At 35.3% G+C, this 7,500-nt stretch overlaps 1 long non-coding RNA gene across 1 annotated transcript in view; it reads left to right on the top strand.

The window, feature by feature from the left end:
- LOC106875462 (uncharacterized) overlaps positions 1 to 7,500 on the top strand; it is a 48,608-nt gene that overhangs the window by 28,954 nt on the left and 12,154 nt on the right. The window contains exon 4 of the long non-coding RNA XR_001410118.3: positions 2,556 to 2,608. This is a non-coding gene — a long non-coding RNA (uncharacterized LOC106875462). The remainder of the gene's footprint in view (positions 1 to 2,555; positions 2,609 to 7,500) is intronic.

Here is a 7,500-nt window from a genome sequence, read left to right as displayed (position 1 = left end):
CCACTAACAAACCACAGCATGTGACAACATGTTACCCATAAACCAATAATAGGAACAAAGTATAATACAATACATAGATAAACAAATGGAATTAAATACTACATACGTTAACAAAATTTAATTAAACACATTAAAAAAAAAAAAAAAAAAAACACACACACACACACACACACGAACATATAAATAAATAAAAACTAATACAAACGAACACGTATTAACAGAGAATATAGGTGATACAGACACTCCCCATACACACATGCACTTACAAAAGACACAGACTCATTGAAGGACACGCATGCGTAGACACATACAATAGGAATACAAAATACAAAATGGCTGATAGTTAGCAAGGTGAGACACACATAAGAAAGAAGGAAACAAAGGACCACTGATGAGGTCACAGAAGTGTGACGAAAGAACTCTGGCCGAAATAAGATTAAGATTAAGATTAATGTAATATAAAGCTGAAAAAAAAAAAAAAATTAACACCAAATATACAGTGCGTGTGTTTTTATTGGCTAAACTGGCAATATGACCATCCCCAAGTACAACAACATATATATATATATATATATATATATATATATATATATATATATATATATATATATATATATATATATTAAATATATACTTTTATAAAACAAATTTTACAAAATATATAGTATCTGTTAACAGTCTTAGCCAAAAACTCACAGTTGAGTTTTTGTATATATATATGTATACATGTCTCTTAAAGGATAGAGCTCAAAATCAATGCATTGAAGATACTTTATTGCAGCAATAATTATAATAATAACAGAAACAACCACAATAAGCCAAACCTATGCACATTTCAATAGGGTATCCCGGAAAAATAAACCACATCATAAGATTATTCTTTCACCCTCTTGGATGATGTGTGTGTTTTGCTAATAATGGTATTGGTGATGGCAATAATGCGACCCTGATGAGATGGAGTATCCAGAAATTTGTAATATGTTGTAATTTGTTACAATATTTTACGAGACATCTTATGATGTGGTTTATTTTTCCGGGATACCCTATTGAAATGTGCCTAGGTTTGGCTTATTGTGGTTGTTTCTGTTATTATTATAATTGTTGCTGCAATAAAGTATCTTCAATGCATTGATATATATATATATATATATATATATATATATATATATATAATACAAATGATATATGAGCATATGCATGTATACATACATATATGTACATACCTACATCTACATGTATATATAGATGCATATCCGGGTACAGGACGTTAGAAAAATGAACGGGGACATAAAAACAAAACGGAATTAGTTTACAGACGACAGAACGAACATATAGGAAAACAAACAAGCCACTTATGGAATTAATCCTTCAGCAGCTGCCTCTATTCAAAAACTAGGCGTTTCGAAGATAAGGCAGGACGCACTCTTAGAATAGTTTCTTCCTAAGTTGTGGATTAACCCACTAAACAGAGGATTCCAAGGTAGCAAACACAAACGAAGACAGGAAAAATTAAAAAGCCGTAGGGCCAAATGCGATGGGATATTGAACGCTGTGATATGACGAAGCTGGACGGAGAAATAGTAGGTTCGTCTCGCCTTTATGCTGGCTGGGGCGAGAAAGGAAGAGTGACCAAAGGTCACATGTGAGCAAAGAAGAGTGGTAGAGGGAGGATGGCCAGAGGGACGAGAGGGACCAGCAGTGTTCTATGTGTGGCCATACAAATGCGGAGAATGTGTAATGTGTGCGTGCGCGTCTCTGCGTGTGTGTGTATGTGTGTTTGTTTACGCGTGTTTATGCATTTTCATACATACATACATACATACATACATACAACATACATACATACATACAACATACATACATACATACAACATACATACATACATACATACATACATGTAAATCTGTATATTCATATATATACATAATATTACTAAGCTTATATAAATTATATAAATTACGAACGAGGTAAGCGTTTCCTTTCATTGCTATACTGTAATATAGAGCTTCTCTAGTTAATAGTTGGCAATATAAATGCTGGTTGGCTGGTTGGCTGGTTGATTGGTTGATTGGCTGGTTGATTTCTCCAATTATGCCGTACATCATATAAGAAGAGGGGATACGCAGAAAGAGTTAAAATTCATAGGTCAGAATGAGTACACATACACACCGGGCTTGGTGACTAGCAATGAGTAAAATAATATTGCATTCATGCATAATGAGAGAGAAGACAGTCGCTGAGACAGAGGAGAGAATGTAAAAGAATACTTATAGAAGTTCAAATTTATGCAAAAGATACGTTTTCGTATGCAAAAGATACGTTTATGCAAAAGATACGTTTATCATGTTGATAAAACTTTTAAAAGGTAACAGAATCAGACATTTATTGCAAATAGACAAATGAGAAATGTGTTTTATTTAATTCTCTTTTGAGGAAATAAATATTTTTCTTTCGAAATTTAGTATTTTGAAACTAAGTATTCAACATTTTGTTTCAACAACAAAACTTTGATAAAAGTTGAATTTTAATTATTGTATCTATGCTATATTTTCAGATATTACCTATAGCGGCAAAAATATACTTCCAAAGTCACCCGACGTGTGACAGGTAACACTTTAGTATCTATATATCTTTTAGCTAACACATATCCACTAATACAGAGTGCTCTTATAAGCTGTGTGTTCGTGGATAGTTAAGGAACGTACGCAGCTGCCTATGAAAATCCAAACACACTTAAAATAAGCAGCACGTACAGCTGGTTCTCCTTCTATTATCAACGAGCGTGCTGTATATATAGACGTAGTTCTTGCAACTTCGTGACAGAGAGCGTTGGCTAAAAAAAGAGTCATCAGTTATTTTGTATGTACATTGTAGCAATTTATGTGTGTATGTATTTATGTATATATGTATGTATGTGTATGATATATATATATATATATATATATATATATATATATATATATATATATATATAATATTTTATAATTATATACATAATTATAACAAGGGATAAGCTTTATGCCTCACCACGCACTGCAAGAAATAAAAGCTAAAAACCACTATTACCACCTTAAAACCGCGGTTCGGCAAAAGATGTTTGATAGCATAAGTACTAGGCTTACAAAAAGTAAGTCCTGGGGTCGATTTGCTCGACTAAAGGCGGTGCTCCAACATGGCCGCAGTCAAATGACTGGAACAAGTAAAAAGGGAAAAAGAATTTGCATGTATGTATGTATGTATGTATGTATGTATGGAGAGAGAGGGAGAAAGTGAGTGAAAAAGAGAGAGAGAGAGAGAGACTTAGGTTGGTATTATACTTATTGCTTTAGGAACGGTTGTAGTCCTGAACCTATCTAGATAGAACTCTCAGTCCCCTACATTTGATTCAGAGAAACAGTTCGGGTGTTTGGCATCTGGAAGCAGAGAGAGAGAAGGAACTGCACTAGCACTCGGTCATCACTACCTTTCTCGCCTCCCGCTAGACGAAATGTGCACTGAACTTCAGCGGTATTTGAACTCAGCCCTCAGAGAGCCAGAACAAGTATCACAGCAACAAACATCCATGCTATCATACACACACACACACACACACACACACACACACACACACACACACACACACACATGCACATACACACTTACAAATCCCCATATACGCGTATGTATTTATGTGTAGATGTGTGCGTATATCTGTAGGTATCTATGTGTGTATGAGTTTATGTGTGTATGAGTTTATGTGTGTGATTCTCTTTAAATCTATTCTATATAACTGGATGTATATTATATTTCCCTTGATTGTACTTTAGCGTCTGTACAACATCTGCATAATATCTACATTACATCTGTACAACATTATCAATATTTTATTCTCTTCATACATTCTTCTTACTCTCACTCGCTCTCACCACCCCCACTATCTAGCGCACCCTCTCTCTTCCTCTCCCCTATTCTTTCTTTCTTTCTTTTTGTATCTGTCATTCGTTATTCGCCATCTTTCCTTTTTGTGTTATTTTTCAATAACGTCATGAGTAAAGACGTGTTTCATATTCTTGGCTGTATGGTGAAGAAGCTTGCTTCCCAACCACGTGGTCTTAGGTTCAGTCCCTCTCCGCTGCACCTTGGGCAAGTGCTTTCTACTATAGAGCGTCGTGTATTCGTATGCATGTGTGTGTGTACACACACACACACACACACACACACACACACATATATATATATATATATATATATATATATATATATGTATAAATAATGATAAGATCGATATTTAAAATATTGATCTTATCAAGTGGCCAGCATGGAAATAAAAGCCATCAAAGGTAATAATTATTTAAAATTATAATACAGGGTATCTAAGAGATACCGCCACGCTGAAAAATAGCAGTCAAATCCTGACTCTAAATACCCTGTATTATAATTTTAAATAATTATTACCTTTGATGGTTTTTATTCCCATGCTGGCCACTTGATAAGATCAATATTTTAAATATCGATCTTATCCTTATTTATATAAATTAGTTCTGTCAGTGTATTTACTGCGCTGATATTCTGTCCGTATCGCACGAGGAGTTTTTAGGCGGGCTATTTAAGCTAGTCGTGTACATACGTGCATGTATATGTGTATATACGTTCGTGTATGTAAGTATACTGTTTATATACATATATTTGTATTTATGTACTTGAGTATATTCCACCGATGAAGGCAAAGCATTATTTATGCAAAGCCAGAAATCCAGGACCTGGAATTATTTTATTATTTTTACTGGTTTATTTTGTCTTCGTCTTCGCTCCTATGCTATAGGGACATTTATTCATATATATATATATATATATATATATATATATATATATGTACCTTATTTACATTATTTACAATTGATGGATATTTGTCATTTTGTGGGTTGTTGTTAACACAACGTTAGTAGCCCGTGCTCTGAACCACTACGCCATATACCCACGGGCATATGGCGTAGTGGTTAAGAGCGCGGGCTACTAACCCCAAGATTCCGAGTTCGATTCCAGGCAGTGACCTGAATAACAACAACAACAACAACAACAACAAAACCAACAATAATAATAATAATAATAATAATAATAATAACAATAACAATAAATGCCCCAGGCAGTGGCTCTCATGGATTCTGATCTTAATTGATTGGAAGTGTTATCATGTACATTGTTTTGTCTTGGTATAAAAGATGGAATTTTATGATTCAATGCGGCCATGCGATAGAGAATAGGAATCCAGACATAATGTTAAGTGATAAAGAAAGCAAACGATGCCGGATCATAGATATAGCATGCCCAGATGACAACAAGTTATGCGATAAGGAAGAAAGAAAAGTTGAGAGATATGACAGGTTAGCTTGGGATGTTAAGCAGGTGTGGTCGATGAAAAAGGTGGTAGTAGTACCAATAATAGTCGGAGCCCTGGGAACAGTGAGCAAAAATCTCGAGAAGTACGTGGAACAAATAGGAGCTGCAATAAGGGTGGAGCACTTGCAGAAAACAGCACTACTTGGAACCTCTCGAATACTCCGGATGGTACTCGAAAAATAAGGAGCGTTACCTTAGATCACTGGTAGTAAACAGCTGACACCGTAGTATATTTCCATGCTTAACGGTATTTCCCCTGTCGTTACGTTTTGAGTTCAAACTCCGCCGAGGTCGACTTTGCCTTTCATCCTTTCGGGGTCGATAACCTAAGTACCAGTTGTGTACGGGGGTCGATATAATCGATTGGCCCCCCTCCCCCAAAATATCGAGCCTTCTACCTAGAGTAGAAAAGAAACATACAGACAGTGAACTTTCATGTTTAATTCACGTTGGAACAGCTAATTTGTAAAACCATGGAACGGATTGGAAGGAAGTAACATAATTTTTCCTGTTTTATCTTTTACTTGCTTTAGTCATTGGATTGCGTCCATACTGGGGCACCGCGTTGATAGGTTTAATCGACCCTAGTACTTACTTTTTAAAATCTGGGGATCTATTTTAAAACGGGGGCCACATTTTTCATTAATGTTTTACGTAGTGTTTTTGGTACGGAAAGACTTTCAAACTTCGTATACTTATCTATTTTTTGTTATAGAACAGAAAAATATTTTTGTATTCGAATTTATTTCATGTAAAAAATTGTCTTATTTCGATAATTTCAACCAATCACTGACAAGTATTCAGTTGTTTATATTTACTCCTTTGGCTGATTAAGCGATGTAAAGCGTATTTAATCTCCATACCTTCGTTTTATTTGCTTTTTTCATTTTAAATTTGCTTTAACCCTAACCCTAACCCTAACCCTAACCGTAGGGTTAGGGTTAGGGTTAGGGTTAGGGTTAATTGTTTCAGAATCGTCTGTTTATGTAGTCGGCACTTAATGTATATCGGCTGAATGGACGTCAGTGATTGGTTGAAATTACAGAAATACAACAACTTTAACATGGAATAACTTAAGGATTTCTTTTTTTTTAAAGAAGACTAAGAGAAAAAGATGTTTTATATGACACATTCTACCAGTGTTCCAAGTTTCAAAGTGTTTCGTTAATGAAAAATGTGGCCCCCGTTTAAAAAAAGATCCAAATCTGGTACTTATTCTATCGGTCTTATTCTACTTATTCCACGCCAAACTTCTAAGTTAGGAGGAAGTAAACAAACCAACACCGGTTCACAAGCAGTGATGATGATGGTGGGGTCAAGCACAAACACACACGCATATTGTTATCGTCAAGGAATCTGTCAACTCAGAGAGTTTGTGTAGTAACTCTTTTGAACAATGATGGGCCTCGAAAGTCAAGCTAGAAATTACAGCATGTAGGTACTGGCTTCGAATTTTGGCACAAGGCCAATAGTTCCGAAGGAGGAAGTAAGTTGATTACATTGACTTCAGTGTTCAACTGGTACTAACTTTATCAACCCCGAAATGATGAAAATGAAAGTTGACTTCAGTGGAATTTGAACTCAGAACGTTAAGGCGGACGAAATACCGCTAAGCATTTTACTTGGCGTGCTAACGATTCTGCCAGCTCGCCGCAATAATAACAACATGTAAATATTGGGTTAAAAATGATAGAACGCTTCTTATGTCTACAGATGTGAATTTGTGTCCCACGGGTAGCCGCCGATATTCTTTTTAGCCAACGTGTTTCTACTTAATCTCATATTTTGCACGCTGTCATTTATACCTTTATGCGCTTCAAGATTCATTTCTAAAATTACACTAACACATACACACACACCTGTATGTATGTATGTATGTATGGGCTTCCACACAATTTCCATCCACTAAATTCACTCATATGGCATTGGCCAGCCCGGAGCTATAATAGAAGACACTTGCCCAAAGTAATATAGAAATTTTAACGTAAACCTCAAAGTTGTAAACTTAATGATTTCAACTGTAACATTGAGACATACATGTACAACACATTCTCATCATTTGACGCTGCACTACAACAAAACAACAAAGAGTAATCGTAACTCATAGTATAAAGCAGCTTGAC

Source organism: Octopus bimaculoides, chromosome 5 (genome assembly GCF_046866305.1).
Source record: "Octopus bimaculoides isolate indiv1 chromosome 5, ASM4686630v1, whole genome shotgun sequence".
Taxonomy (NCBI): domain Eukaryota; kingdom Metazoa; phylum Mollusca; class Cephalopoda; order Octopoda; family Octopodidae; genus Octopus; species Octopus bimaculoides.
Note: the sequence above shows the minus strand (reverse complement) of the source record. Positions and strands in the feature narration are given on the sequence as shown.